The 16,129-nt window shown below is 41.2% G+C and overlaps 1 protein-coding gene across 3 annotated transcripts in view; it reads left to right on the top strand.

The window, feature by feature from the left end:
- Nucleotides 1-16,129, top strand: part of zfhx3b (zinc finger homeobox 3b) — a 296,238-nt gene that overhangs the window by 131,046 nt on the left and 149,063 nt on the right. For all 3 annotated transcript variants that reach the window (XM_044200100.1, XM_044200181.1, XM_044200261.1), the window contains one exon: nt 10,813-11,178. The gene's annotated coding sequence lies outside the window, so the exon portion shown is untranslated. The remainder of the gene's footprint in view (nt 1-10,812; nt 11,179-16,129) is intronic.

The following is a 16,129-nucleotide window of genomic DNA, read 5'->3' as shown; positions in this document are numbered from 1 at the left end:
TCCCTTTCCAACCCCCCATCCACCTCCCCAAATGCCCCTAGGCCTTTGGAAAACTACTCTGGATGATTTTCACTGTATTTATTTTACCTTTCTTTCCAAATCAGCGCTCCCCTTTGTTTCACGTAATGGACGTAAGAAGGAGATATTGCTGATGCTGACCAGACATACGATCCATATTAATGAGAAAACACCATCAAGCCAGATATATATCCTCCTGAAATAAATGAGCATATCACCAGGGTGTGATTTTTTAAATATATACACACACACACACACACACACACACACACACACCTACCTCTTTCTGTCCCTCTCGGTTTGACTGTCTCTCTCATACTTCCTGTCTCTGTCTGTCACTCACTCTCTCTCTGTCTTGGCTCAATACATGGACAGGGCCCAGAAGGGAATTGGGGGAGCCAAGCACTAGCTACTAGTCGATAGAGCAGTCACTCGAGACTACAAGACCAGGCAGACCAACCTGTGCACTGCCTGTCTGCCAAGAAAGCATATAACTCAATGCCACATATATGGATACTGGAATGCTTGGAAATGTACAAGATCAACAGTCAGTTGATCTTGTACAGTCATCAGTCACCTCCTCTACATGGATGACATCAAGCTGTTTGCTAGGTCTACAGCGACGACATTGGAATGTCATTTGGACTGGACAAGTGCGGTCGGATGGTATCAAAAAGAGGGAAAATTATCAGAACCGAGGGGGTTGAACTACCAGAAGGCAACATTGCAGATGTTCAGGACAGCAATAAATACCTTGGGATCCCGCAGGCAAACGGAACCATGAGGAGGCAGCAAGGAAGTCAGCCACAGCCAAATACCTACACAGAGTAAGGCAGGTCCTGAAAAGTCAGCTGAATGGGAAGAACAAGATCCAAGCCATCAACATATATGCCCTACCAGTCATCAGATACCCCGCTAGTATAATAAACTGGCCAAAGGAGGAGATAGAGGCCACTGATATCAAGACAAGGAAGTTCCTCACAATGCATAGAGGGTTTCACCCCAAATCCAGCCCCCTGAGACCATACACTAAGCGCAACGAGGGAGGCCGAGGACTGGTGTCAAAACCACTGTCCAGGATGAAACAACAAAGATCCAGGAGTACATCAGGAAGCTGGCCCCCAATGATGAACTGCTAAGTGAATACCTCCGGCAGCAGAAACGTGTGGATGATGAGGGGGAGGAGGATGAACCATCATGGAGAGACAAGCCCCTGCACGGCATGTATCACCGACAGATAGAAGAAGTGGCTGATATCAAGAAATCCTACCAGTGACTGGAAAAGGTTGGAATAAAGGACAGCACAGAAGCACTGATCATGGCAGCACAAGAACAGGTACTCAGTACAAGATCAATAGAGGCTGGGGTCTACCACACCAGACAGGACCCCAGGTGCAGACTGTACAAAGATGCCCCTGAGACGGTTCAGCACATAACAGCAGGGTGTAAGATGCAGGCAGGAAAAGAGTACATGGAACACCATGAGTATGGGCTGGAAATCCCAAGGTCAAAATGGAAGACACCTCCTAAGGTAGTTGAGAATAATATATAATATCCTGTGGGACTTCCAGATCCAGACTGACAAACTGGTGATGGCTAACCAACCAGACATTGTGTTGATCAACAAAAAGCAGAAGAAGGCAGTGGTGATAGATGTAGCAATCCCAAGCGACAGCAACATCGAGAAAACCCCCCCCTAGAAGCTAAAAAAATACCAAGGGCTGAAAGAGGAGCTAGAAAAGATGTGGAGAGTAAAAGCAAGAGTGGTGCCAGTGGTAATCAGAGCACTGGGGGCTGTGACCCCCCAAACTGGGAGAGTGGCTCCAGCAGATTCCAGGTACAACATCTGAAGTCTCTGTCCAGAAGAGTGCAGTCCTAGGAAGAGCTAAGATACTGCGCAGAACCCTCAAACTCCCAGGCCTCTGGTAGAGGACCCGAGATTGAGGATTACACATACCCCACAGGGGGTGAGAGGGCGATTTTATTATATATGTGTATATACGTCACTGTGTTGCAAAGACATCAATGTCTTGTGTGTGTAGAGTGGTGATAAATATTACCATGCACTTGACCTATATTGATCCCCCAGTAGGATGTATACCCACTCCGCCACGTTGAGCCTAAACATCTGGTCACCAGAGTGCTCCTTTGAATGACAGATAACATCTGGGAAGTCTGCTGCTATCACAGGAAACAATGTTCCTATCTCCCCCTCCCTGCCCTTCTATCTCTCTTCACTCTCTCCCCCTTGTCCCTCTTTCTCCATGTCCTGCTCATAAGCACATCCCTCTTATTGATTTCCCATTAACCCCTTCTAGACTGTGAGTATCTGCCCACCCAGACACGCGGACACCAATGGATTGATTACCAACATAATGGCATCACTATGGCTGCTCGTTCTCATCAGTCTGACCAGGTCTGCAGGCTGGTCCAGTCCATCGCCAACTGTCTGCTGCACTCCCCCATCTTTCTCTCCACTTGTTATTTGGCTTTTCACTGTATTTTCAGTCCTCCTTCCTTCCTTCTTCCCCTACTTGCTTTCTTTCTTTCCTTTTCCCTCTCTGTCTCTGTCTCTCTGTTTTTCTTCCTTGTTTCCTTAATCTTTCCCTTCTTTATTTCCCTCTCTAACTTCTTGTCCTCATCATCCTCTGTCCTCTGCAGCTCCCACCTCCTCTCAGTTCCCTGTTAATATTCACCTAGCATTCAGCCTCAGGTCACACATGTAGGACCACCATCTAACAGTGTTCCTGTTTGCTTTCACAATACCGTGATAAAAAATGAGAGTGTGTGTGTGTGTTTGTTTGTGTGCCAAGGTTATAATAGTTTTGACTAAGTTTGAATTTTCAGTTCATTTTTATTTTGTTTTAGTTTTCATTTTTAGATTTCATTTTAGTTTAGTTTTAGTTAGTTTTCAGAGAGCGTTTGCTTGTTTTAGTTTAGTTTCAGTTTTTCAGAAAGGTTTAGTTTTAGTTTTACTGTAGTTTTAGTTTGTTTTTGTTAGGGCCAGGTATAATGTGACAGCAGTATGTAGCTACATATAGGCCAACATACAAAATACATTGTTAGAGAACTGTGTTGGAATAGCCATAACGTTTAAATCTTTTGATTTGGGAATCAACTTGAGTACTCTTTCACTACCACAATCACTAGTCATAGGCTACCTACAATTTCATCCCGACCCTGGTTGGTTAACATTAGACCTGAGCTGAATACCTTGGTTAAATGGCATTTGATCTACTTCAATATTTATATCATGTTCTTGCTATTTAAATCTACAAGACTAGACTGCATGTGAAAAGCAATAGGGATTCCTTTTATATTAGCACATTTTTAATTAACAGTAAACAGATAAACAGTAGTTCATAGTAGTCCCACACAGGACTCTGCCTTTTCCTTCCAACGAGAGACATTACGAAAGCGTGCAACTGTTAACCCGAAGGAGTTCGGTAGTCAATGTTAAGCAATTGTGGCATAGCGCCATCTCCTGGAATGTCAAGTCTGTTCAATTTCTATAGTTCAATATCACGAGAGTTGAAGGAAATTCATTATGTCTTCTTTTTTTGGTAGTGATATATTATTGCTAAAAAACTAAAACTGAAATCAATTTTCGTTCATTTTTATTTTATTTTAATTAGTTTTGTAACCAGGCAATATCATTTCAGTTTAGTTTTAGTTTTTCTTAAAAGGTATCGTTTTTATTTAGTTTCAGTTTATGATTTTTTTCATTGCTTATTTTTGTTTTAGTTTCAGTTTTAGTTTACTATACTGCAATAACCCTGGTCTGTGCATGCATGCAGATATCTCACTATGTGAGCTCGCAGGTGTGTGCTGATTAGTGTCATTGAGAACAGCAGTTCATTTTAAACAGGAGTCTGAGATGAACTGTGGTCTACACATTTAGTTGCATCACAATAGCAGTGCAACTTTATCTTCTATGAAAACAGACTAACTTGCCGATTCTATTACAGTGGAAGAGAAAATTAAACTTCATTCTGTGTGTGGGTGGCTATATTGATGTGTGCATATGTTTAGATTTTTTTTCTTTTGTTGTTAACAGACTGTGTGTTAAAATATATACTTACATGAAAGGTTGCCATCATATCTGTTTCACTATGTATTTCCTCCCTCACTTTGGCAACTGCTTTGGCTGCAGAGATAAAGTAAATGTGTGTTTGTTAGGTTGTGTTTGTGAGCCACAACGGATGCAAGTTAGAAAAAGCCCTTCATTTAAGCATGGCGTGCCTCCATCAGTCCTAGTCTCTGATGTACAAAGAGCCCAAAGGAAGGAGCTTCACAGCTGTTTGTAAACTATGAGAACAGGAAAGGTCAACAAAGTAATGCAGTGCGTTTTTTGTAACGCATTTTCATCTCTCTCTGTTCCATAGTGAGACAGCAGGGCTGCGCCCTGCCTCAGTAGTACTGGTGCATTTAAATTACTGTTCTTGCCTGGAGAATAATGGTGAAAGCATAACCCCATTGTATTCTTTGATAAACTCTGGAAAATGCATGGTATAAGCTGAGGAAGAGGCGCGGTTTAAGGGCACAATTGCCTTGCAAATCTACCATGGCAAAGTTTTTCTGAGAGGGAGAGAGACAGGGAGACAGGCAGTGGTGAGAAGAAGGGGAAATGTGGGATCGAGGGTTGAGGGAGGAAGAAAAGGGAGAGGGAGATGGAGGATCCAGCTTGTGGGTAGAGTAGGGCGGTCTGTGTTACAGGGACATGTGTTATCTCTGAGTGCAGAGGTCTTTGTTTGCAGGGCAGAGAGGTATAGATTTCCTCTCCATGTCAGCGCCTTTATTTAGGGCTCAGCACCGAGGGGACAATAGCAAACTAATCCACTACTGAATCAGGATTAATATTCAAGCTGCAAATATTAATTCACAGCCAAAAGGAGGAAATGCAGAATGTGTCAAAATGCTCAAACAAATAAAGAACAAAAAAGCCCAAGATCCTTGACCAAAAATTCCATCCCGAGTCTTTCATATGAGTACATTATTTTGACTGGGTCCTACAGTCTCGTCTCAGCATTCTGTTTGATTTCTGTATTAATCTTCATAATGATTTTCTATAGAAGAGAGCGAGAGCTGGGGGAAGCTGAAGAGCTGCATGTTGTTTTTGGCTATTCTCCTCACTAAGCTCTGGATTTGAATATTTATGATAGAAAATAATAGAGGTTATAAAAATAAGTCCCTGCAGAGCTGGGCTGTAAGTTATAGGGGAAGCAATGCCTCCCACATCAAAGAAGCCTGGAGATGTTGGCCAGTAGTCTGATGCCTGTAAAAGCCTATAGCTCTTCAGCCCAACCCAGCAGAGACTGTGGCTCTGCTGAACACGTATGATCCAAAAGTGTCACTCACTATCAGAATGTTCATGAGCACCCAAAATTTATTAAAATTTAAGTTATTTAGTTCAGTTTAGTTTTGTCTACCTCAAAACAAGAGAAAACAAATCTGCCATCAGGGTGAGATCACTTGACTCTTTTCAAATATAGTTTCAGTTGTTTTGAGATTGAAACAAGTGACATTATTTGCAACTGACAGGTGGATCACTCCTCTAGTTTCAACATAATATCACTTGATCCAAGAAAATGTTTTAAACATGCTGGTTTGCATTTGAAACAAGTGACACTTTGCCTTCCATTTGACAGTTTTTTCATTTTTCATAGAATACTTAGATGTTAAGTTTCAGTATTACAGACTTATGATGATGATATTTTGGAGAACTGTGGAAATGAAATGCTCTCTGCTGTTCTCCTCTTACATGTCTCACTAGCAGGTCAGAGCAACCTGTCCCAACAACATGAGGAGTTAACATGGGCATACAGGGGCTGAGCCTGCCCGTGCTGTGTGACAGATGAAATGTTTGAATGTTTGATTGCACTGAGTGAATGCTAGTAATACTGTACTAATAGTCCATTGCTGTCAAATCTGTTCAATGTAACAGGCCACCTCATTTAAATTGAGGCGTTTAAATATTTTACGTTTTAATTTATTTTTGTTCCACATGACCATGAAAAAGAAAGAATACAGAATAACGTTTTTACACTGGATTAGTACTTTAGTATTGTCCAAACAAGCGAGCATGCACGTCCACAACATACCCCTTTCAGCGCACACACACAGTAATCCCACACTAGGGGGTAGAGGCCTGTTGTATACCAGCCTGAAAAGCCATTGTGATGTTCAAAGGGGCTTCACAGAGGCTCTAGCCATTGATAAGGTCTAATGTGATGAAGGACTGTAAACTTCATCTTTTATACATGGCAACATAATGTGAAAGGTCAGCTTATCTTAATCCTCAAATCTGCAGCATCCAGGCCCGTGGCCCCATTTCATGAAGTTAAAGAAATAATCTTAGAGTCCATTCTGAAGACGGCCCTTATTATCTTCTTGCAAGGTCCAATCAGAAGATATCATTAGAGTGTACTATGAATGCACTGTAAGGAATGATTATTTCTGTTTTCTAATCTGCCCCAATCATATCATAGAATCAGCTGGACTGTGTGCTCATGGTGAGAAGCTTTATTATGCCCGTGATTAATCATCAAACACTCCCTTTTCCCTTATAGACACACAGCACACTGCTGGCCAGTTTCACAGAGGGAAAATGGGAACCAACACCTTCGTCAGCACGGTGCTTACCTGATTTTCCATACTCTTTAGTTCACCCTCACCATTGGCCTTATACAGTAAAATGCTGTTGTGTATCATCATCTCAAGGATCTGAACATGATTTTAACACCTTGCAGTCATGCACTCAGGCTCCATGTGTATGCTAATCAGTGTTGGGTACCAGTCGTTATAAAGTAGCACACCATTATGTTTTGCCCTATTCATTTTTTTTGCGTGCATCTTTAAACGTGCCTTACCCTCCTGATTTCGCTTACGCTGGCTTTTTGTTTGTTAACTTCTTGATCTGTTTCAATCTGTTCCCTTCCATGACTGCCAACCGAAATGTCTTGTTGACTTGAAAAAGAGGTAACAATGTGTCCTTAAATTCCAAACAAATTGGGGACAGATTACATACACAGTCGTGAAGTGGAAGTCACTACCATGTTTGGTGAATTAATGCAGGTCAAAAGGTTTATCATATCAAGACCAAGTTTGGGCAATTTGTTGTTTAGGAATCCTTTGTTCTCAACTGAAAGTGTGTCAAATGTAGACAGATTGTGAAATATTTATTCCTTGACTGCAGATCATATTAGAATGTTATTGTTTGTTTCGTTTTGTATTCCACCCCTAATTTGCCAGTGGTACAGTTTCTCAGGAAGTCTAACAAACACACATCAACTTTAACAAAGGTAGACCCCATCCTGTAGCCTTAATTAGAAGGAAATTGTAAACAGACGCATGCCTTTCTTTTACGGATTATCCATACTTTATGACTGAATGTTTGAAGTTATAAGGGATTCTGAATCAGCACTGCTCTAGTGGTGCTCTTATAGGACATTGTTGTCTTCAATTATTTTCAGTTATATTCCCGTCTGTAAGAGGCAGGGGATCATTTATTATTTAAAGATGCAATCGTTGCTGTTTATCTGGGATTTTTAAAACCGGGTTATCTTTTCGCGTGGTTTTTTTGATTAAAGGAACAAAGTGTAATAAAGTGCAGTTTCAAACAGATGCTTGTCTCTCTAGCGCGAGAGCTCATCTGCCATTATTGTGATTTAATATGAACGGTGCCAAGCAGCTGCTGAGAGACAAGATCTAACGAGCATCAGGGTTGCTTTAGTATGTACATAAAGAGTCTCACACAGACACAAGCTGGTACAGACGCACACACACACCACACAAATACACATTTAGTTCCAGACTAACAATCACACATATCTTTATCCATATGTTGTAGCTAAAGATGGTTGACAGAAAGACTCATAGCTAATTAATTTTCTTGGGAATGAGTAGTGATGATTTAAACAAATACTGATCAATGCCTTCTTCATTTAACTTAACCATGTTAGGAGCAAACAACAGAAAACCAAACAGTTAAAAGCAACGTGACACACAGATGATTGGTATCCTGTCTCCTGTCTCTCTACTCAATAAAATTGTCATGCACAGAGCTTCATCCCCCAAGTGCATCCTAAGAATAGAACCTTTTTCCAGGTTTGAACAGCAGTTGTAGCTCCAGTCCTGCTGCTACATCTCACTGTTCTTACACATAATATTTTTTAAACCCCAAAGCCCCACAACTCTTGTTGTGTCCCTCTTATGATCACTAGTATCCACTCGGCCCACCATCACTCTTGTTACTTCCAATACTTAACTTTACACTGAAGCCTTTGCCCCTGAGACCCTAGTGTTGGGAGATTAGTCCAGCCTCAACTGAAGTAGACAAACTGCAATCAATACCTGATATAAGCAGTCCGCCAGGGTCAGGCGACCTTGCTGTATGGCACCCACGGCAACTCTAGTAAAATCCTTATAAATTCTGGGTGACTGACCCCTGACGACCTGGGCAGATAAGGTCAGTCTGGCCAGAGTAACCCAGAGCCAAGAGACCAGTGTCCAGTCAGTCTGGCTGTCCTATAATGAAGTGGTCAGTATTGCCTTTCTGTCACTCAGCAATTACTGAGAGAGATATGGAGCCATAGATAGGTGCTGAATGCACAAGGAGGCAGTGGCCACAGAATTACATTCACAAGGCAAAGGGCCGGTAAAGTGACATGTAAACTACTCTAATATGGACTGGTAATGACTAGGAGCAAGATGGATCGAAAGGAGTCTGACAACTTCAGTGGGACTGTATTACATCTGTGCATGCAGGCACAGGAGACACTACTGTAAAGCTTATGGTTAATAGCTGCTTTAAAAAATCTGATGATTTGCTGTAAGAACAAATTATGAACACAACAGTCATAAACAAAACTCTGTGTCTCCTTCACTGGAAGCAGCATTCTTTACATTATAATCATTATACTTAAAATCATACTTCAGGTGTAAATTATTTAATTATTCTATTTGCAGATGAATTAACATATACTGTAAAAAAAAAAATAAATAAATAAAATAAAGACCTGATAATGTACCAGGGAGGATTCTTGATAATCAATCTAGAGGGAGTCATTGATGGAAGGTGTACCTAATGTATTAATGACACAGGTGTAAAGTGAGTGTAGAGTGAGAAGTGACCAGATTAAAAGACAAACAGACAGTCATGCAGGCAGAGGTCATGCAGCCTGCACAAATAGAGGCCTGCGTATGTCAGTGTTGCTCCCATGGCCTGTTGTGCTCCCTGACACAGGTCAGGGGCTAGGAAATCCCCAAAGCCATCCAGCTACTGCCATCAGAGACTCTCGGCATTCTTCTTTCTGCTAACTATTTAGTTGTCAGTGATTTGGTTAAGTGGAATTGACTTTTATCTGTGGTGTGCTGTGGGGATGCCACTGGCAATTCAGAATCCCCCTTCCTCAGCTCCTGTTTTAGCCCGGTGTCACATCCAGTACATTGCTATTGGCAGCTGAGCCAGGCCTAATCAATAGCCCAGGTCAGGGATGGCCTGCGGCTCTGCTGTGGGTGGGCTATTGATCCGACACGCACACTCCCACAGGTCGCCCTGACAAACCGGGAAGTCGTGGCCTTGGACAGAGTGAGAGAGAGATGGAGAGAGACGACAAATTAACAGTGCTGCTTTCTGTCTGCTGTAACTACTGACAAAACTGCCGTAAAAATAATTTATTTATTGATTAGCAAGTAGTGTACTGTATACTCTTTATTTAAGATAGCTTGATTTGATCATTATTCATATTTATAACAGAAGTTGAGCACATTTTAAAATCAGGACCAAGAGAAACTGATAAAACCATTCAGGTGCAAGCCGATCACACCCAAACAAGACTTCTGCCCCTGTCTATCTGTCTGTCTCTCTTCTTTTTTTTAACCTATCTTTCTTTCTCTTTGCTGTCTTCTCTTGTCACTCTTTCAGACCTGTGGCCAATGAGCAAGAGTCTAGTTATTTTTGTAGCAGTTTTAAATGTTGCTCCCCAAGCTCCTTATCAGCACCACAATAAGAACTCTTGGGAACAATTAAACATGGGCTTTAACTCAAGTCTAACCACAGAGGTAAAAATAATCGCACAAGGTTTCCAAATGGAAGTGGCTTCAAAAGAGCTATTCAGTTATCACAAACTGTCTGCCTCTCCCGCATGTATTCCCTAACTAAATCTCTGTCGCTGTGGAACTATTGGAACATATGACAACCATATTTACCCAGCTTCACAAACCAGGCCCATGTGGAATTCAAAGTCTTTTTTACATGTTTTTTTTTTTTCATCGCTGGAATTGACAGTTGAATAAATATGTATTGTCTATGAGACTTTGTTGTCATATACGGGAGATCCTCTGCAGAACAGGCAATTATATATGCTATTACAGGAATATGTCTTGTTCTGGTTACAGGGAAATTAAGTTTCTCCGGAAATCTTTTTCATTTCTCATTTTAAAGGTCTTCAATGGTATGAGAAGAGAAATTACTCACAGCAGTTAATTTGCTATTAAATGTAATCTTGAAATCATAAGAGGCTTTTCTGCAGTAGTAGCATACCAATAATTATAGATAAATTTTGTTGGCTCTAAAAACAGCTGATTAATTTTGAGGTCTTGATGGTATCATACTGCTCTGGTTTGCTTCTCCTGAAAGACATTTATTATGTGCTCAGATTTCAAGGGTGAGGTACAGAACTTGTTGGTGCTCTGACAGAAGTGCAATGGAACTCTTTCTTTGCTGTCATGATTTCCAACTGTGTTCAAAACATGTTTCTGACTCTGTTTTTCTGTCTTTGTTTCTTGTTTCAGGTGATGGTGTTACTCTGATTTGTTCTTCTTGTGACCCGGGAGTCCCTAAATCCCAATCCATATAGCTTTGGAAAACCCTGGAAATACCTGGAATTCTAGGAGTATAGCACCAAAATTTCTTAAGGTGCCCAGGCACCGGATCAATAGCTTTACATTCTCCTTTATTGTTTTCTTGTGTATAAAAAGAAAGAGACGAAAGTCTGAACGTTAGCAATAGCCGCTGGCCATCCACCATTGCTTCGACGAACCTGCTGTGACCAAGAGGGCGTGACCTTTCTGCCTGCTGACTTCAAACAGACACTTGAAAAGGAAACGCAGTCAGAGAGGCTTCCGTGTGGTGGCAACTCAGACCAAAAACCCCATCAGGTAAGGCTGTGAAGTCCCCCATGCTCCTGCTGTCCAAACCCTAAGCCCTTTAACTTCTTCTGGGCTTTGAAGGTAACTAGTCTCCAGTCTGTGTCCCCCACACAGTTAGCTCGCCCTCAATGTTTGTGCAAAGGAAAGGCTGGCTGATAAATGCCCTGCTTTCATGGGCTGCTCACCTTTGTTCCTCTCGGATTAGAGGCCTGAATATGTTGAGGTTGTTTGGTTGATAGATGCTCTCCCTGGGTTCTTCACTGGCTCTTTGCAGATTTGGCCAATGACCAACCAGAGCTAAAGCAAGTGTGCTAGAAACGTGACGCGACTTGGCGTGCATGACCAGGTGGATCACACATACATGAGCACATTCTCATTAGCTACTGTATATGTCACACTGTGTAGACGTGCTAACACATGCTGCACATACACATAAACCTGCAGACCAACATATGTAAATGTGCAAAAAAATACTCACGTTTTCACATGGAAATGCATTTTATTATTGGTTTTACAGAATGACACATCTACAGTAGCCTATACACTCTTCTGTAACAGTTATCAGTGATGCTGTCATTAATGGGATGTGTGACTGTTCTAAGACGTGGGTGTTTTTTAGATTACTAAGGGGACAAAAGTGATTTTCTAGCTGATAAAATGTCACCGCTGTTTGTGTGTTTGTGTTTACAGATGGGTATGTGTTTAATGTTGTGTATGTGTGTGTCTGGTGTGTGTAAGAATACATATACAATATGTGTTTGAATCTGTTTGAAATGTGCGAAAATGGCACATTTCTGATGTACACATCCATTTTTGGGCTTCATAGCAGATGGTTGTAAAATGAGTATTTCCATTCAGAGTGACTTTGAAATTGATTTTGCTCAGTGTCACTTTTCTAGTTTTATCAGGGTCTGGTTTCCCAGTTATTTTGCAGAAGTCTGACAACACACATTTTTAGTCAGTGATTAAGACTTGATCGCAGGTTATCTGGACTATATTAAATTATTCTGCTTGATAAGGGAGTCTGTATGATTTTATTTTTTCTCAGGCAATGACTTCAATGAATCAAATAGCGCCTGATATAAGGACATTGAGATTAAGCTCTGTACCTGTGTGGCAATGCATTTTCCCCTATCATACAAAAAGGTAAAACTGCTAACTTTAGCTCCTCAATGCATTACTTTTTGCTTTGAAAATAGACCTAATTAAAAATAAAAAGTGTTTATACAAGTAAGTGAATATACTGTAATGAAAAGTGACAGTAAAAATAGCAGAACATACCAATTGAGATGAGTAATATTTTATCTAAAGAGCTTTGTTTAAAAAGTTCAAAGTAATTTTACAAAATTTTAGTCAGAAATTTAGTACTCAGCAGCAAGTCATTGTTTTGAAAATGAGAATGAAAGAATAGAAAATAAAGATATAAACAGCATTTTTTTTCTTTCTTCTGCATCTTTAAAGATTATTTTTAGTACAGGGAAAAATAAAACACTTGAAAGTGCAAGAAACAATATTTATCGCTGTGGAGCTAATTAAGGACGTGATCTGAAATGTATTTTCTCTAAAGTCTGATTTAGGACTCAAAGGGTCAGCTCCCTCACAATAGGACAACGATAATACAGCAGGAGTCAGGGGTTGAGAGGGCTCCAGTCTAGAGGAAAGCAGCTCCCCTCCCTGGCCTGTGTGCTGATGGAGCTGCACTTCTTGCCCAGGGCTCCAGGGCTCCGACACTAGACCTTATTTTTCATGTGGGCTGCACACTGTTCTGCTGCAGTCGGGGTTGCTCCCTTTGTGCCAGCCCTCCCCCTTTTAGAGAAAAAGACATGCATGATTTCATACATGAAAGATATATGTAATTGGACAGCAGGGCCTATGCAATACATTTACAATTCTAAACAGATTACGTTAAAAACCTGTTTCCTCTGTTTCGCTCCCTTTTCTTCCTGAGGAAATGTATTTGCACATATTCAAAAACATAAGATCAAAAAATAGACAAAACACAGGTTATGATTCTTGTTACATGCTTTATATCTCATGTGAATGTTCAAAACTCACAAGCACTGCCAATATACTGTATATCACAATTCCGCTTTATCAGTGTGCAGCTCAGGCAGTTGTGTTGTGGCTTACAGAGAAATATAGTGGATTCTGGCATGTACTGCAATATATACTTGTAAATGCATGTGTATCGAAACACTCAGAAAGGAAAATCTGAGGCTGTTAATTAATGTCTCACTCCTTTGGGTGGGGTTAGGAGAAAAAGTTCATTATATTATTCACCTCCACATAAGGTGGTTTAGTTTACAATTGAAAGTGTAATCCTTATCTATATTGAATCAGTTTTAATCTATAAATACAAGCCAGAAAATGCAATACATCAATGAAAACACAAAACAAAATCTCATGATTAGACTTACAGATGGGTTCAAGGTGTGGATCATGCTGGCTGTATGTTTGTTTTACATTCTCAAATGAAACCACAACATTAAAAAAAAGCTTCTGTTAAAAATAGCAAATTTATGCATAAAATCATTGAAAATTTCAATTGTAATTCAAGTTCAAGATGAGCAAGAGACCAACTTGATGATTCTAGATTAATTCACAAGCTGCCATACAGTGAATTAATGTGTGGCTGTGATCCAATCCACACATTTTAACCTCTAAGCTATGAAAAAGAACATCACATCTCTGTCTGTCATTTAACCACACGGAGGGTATGACCTTTTGGAAGACAATTTTTCATGTTGATATCTTCTTGCTCAACTTGTTTAGCTGGATTCGATTCAGCTGATACAGTACAAGGTTGTAGAGATGCACAACATTACAAATTATTCAGTAACTACATATCTGACAGAATTAGAAGTGGTATTATACTGTTTCTAATTTCTTCTAGCATGATATCAGTCACACTCATGCGAATGCCTGCGTGTTTGTTAACACAGTTAAGAGAGGACCATAGCCTTTCTATGCTGCCATGATTCACTCGCTACAGTACCACACCTCCTGCGTCTCATACGCAATAGACAGACAGACTACCGGTTGAGCTCAACAAAAAGTGCACTATGTGCTTGAATTAGGTGAAGGGTAGTTTTTCTGCCACAGGAATGAGGTCAGCTGACTGTTACACATGGGCTGAAATTAACAACACAAAAGTGATCTTGGCAGGAAAGCAGGCCATGTGAGCTCAGTGTGCAGTAGCAAGGATACAGGTGTCTTCCCTGTGCCTGATTTGCAAGGCCTCTGACTGCCAGCGTGATCGCACTCAATCCGAGTTGTAAAGCTCAACTCATTAATTAGACAGATGATGTGTTTCTGCCAGAGACATTTTTTTACTTCAGTATTGCATACTTACGCATGCATACATGTCACAGGTGAAGAGAGCATTGGACTGGTTCAGGGCTCCTGGTTTAAGGTCTCAGCCCACCCCTCCTGTAATGTGTCTGTCATGCAAAAGTAAACACCTTCACTATTAACTCCCTTAAAGAGCCAACACCTAAAAAAAGAAACAGCTCCACTAATCACTTGGGTTTTATTGGCTCCAGGAACACTTGAGGCTACAAGGGGGGTTCACCTACACTGAGGTATTTAGAGTACAGGGGCCAAACCGATTGATGGACAGGCAATGCTCCATGACCCCTACCCTCCCAACTCACCACCCACAGCAAATATGGGTGGGATCACCTGCCACTGAGGCAAAGTTTAGGAGAGCTGATAGGGGTTAAACATCCAAAATTCTGCCTCAGTTGCTTTGACCATCTAAAATTACTTTCACACAACTCCAGCTGGCTTTTGGTCCACGGGGGCTCCTTCACAGCTCTGGAGGTTTGATCATATGAGGCTTCAGATGAGCCTGTTGGGTCTGTTTCTTAGCTAGATGCTGCACAGAAACTGTCTCTGCATCAGCAGGGCGTTGTGTGGAATAATGTGATATGAGCTGTTGATTTCCACGCATGTAAAATTCCGCACGATCCCACCCATGTCTGTATTCACTTCTCTCACTTGTTTGAATAGCAGCCCACTGAGTGTGCGGTTGTTAGCGCGTGAATGCGTGTAGTAACTGGGTCAATGTCACCGTCAAACGCTGAAAAGCCACTGGGTAAAGAAAGACCCAAAGCTGCCATTGTCGTCACTATATAGACTATTCGTCATTATTTGTTCATTTGCGTCATTGTTGTCCTCAAATTAACGTTATTGATTTGAATTGTAAAATTATGTCATTATGTCTTCGTATGTATGTATTCGTTCTCCAACAATGAGCAACTGGGTGTGTAATTTGGCGTATTTACAGCCTTATAAACTTAGCTGCTAGGCTATATGCTACCTCATTTAAAACCCTGCGTACGAAATGTATAAAAGCCCTCTCTTGATACTTATTTAGCAATTTCTGGATTTAACTATGAATTATCGGAAGACAAACTTAAAATGATTGCTGTCTTGTTTGATGACCCAGGCCTTACACTGTAGATAGATGACGCTGAGGCACGCAGAGGCTGTCTGCCGCAGGATTTGGATTTGACCCCTGGCGATAATCCTAGATCTGTATTTGCCTTCTGTGTCGCTTCCACCTGTCATCTTTCATCTCGTCGTGTTGTTTGGGGGGCTCTTTTCGACATCAAGAAAAATTACTCTCTTTAAGTTTGTTACATTCACGTGCAAATGCAGCGTGCACGAAGTTTCATTTTCATAGGTTTGGCGTTGTAGGGATCCGTGATTCTCCCTCTTTCTGTTTGGGTCGGTTTACCACCAGCTAGTGTTGCTGTTGCCTGGAGTGGTTCATATGGCTCTGATTTGGGATCCCTCTGTTTCAGTGAGCCTCTCCAAAGCGCATAAACCCCCACGAGTCCCGCCTGTCTCTCACCCTGAATCTGTGACAGCAGCTCTCAGGATTTCTCCATTATTCACTATATCCCCGACCTGAAATATGCATTATCAGAAGGCCTGGTCTCTGCTTATTTCTTTC

Source organism: Siniperca chuatsi, linkage group LG1, assembly GCF_020085105.1.
Source record: "Siniperca chuatsi isolate FFG_IHB_CAS linkage group LG1, ASM2008510v1, whole genome shotgun sequence".
Lineage (NCBI taxonomy): Eukaryota > Metazoa > Chordata > Actinopteri > Centrarchiformes > Sinipercidae > Siniperca > Siniperca chuatsi.
This window is presented reverse-complemented; position numbering and strand designations above follow the sequence as displayed.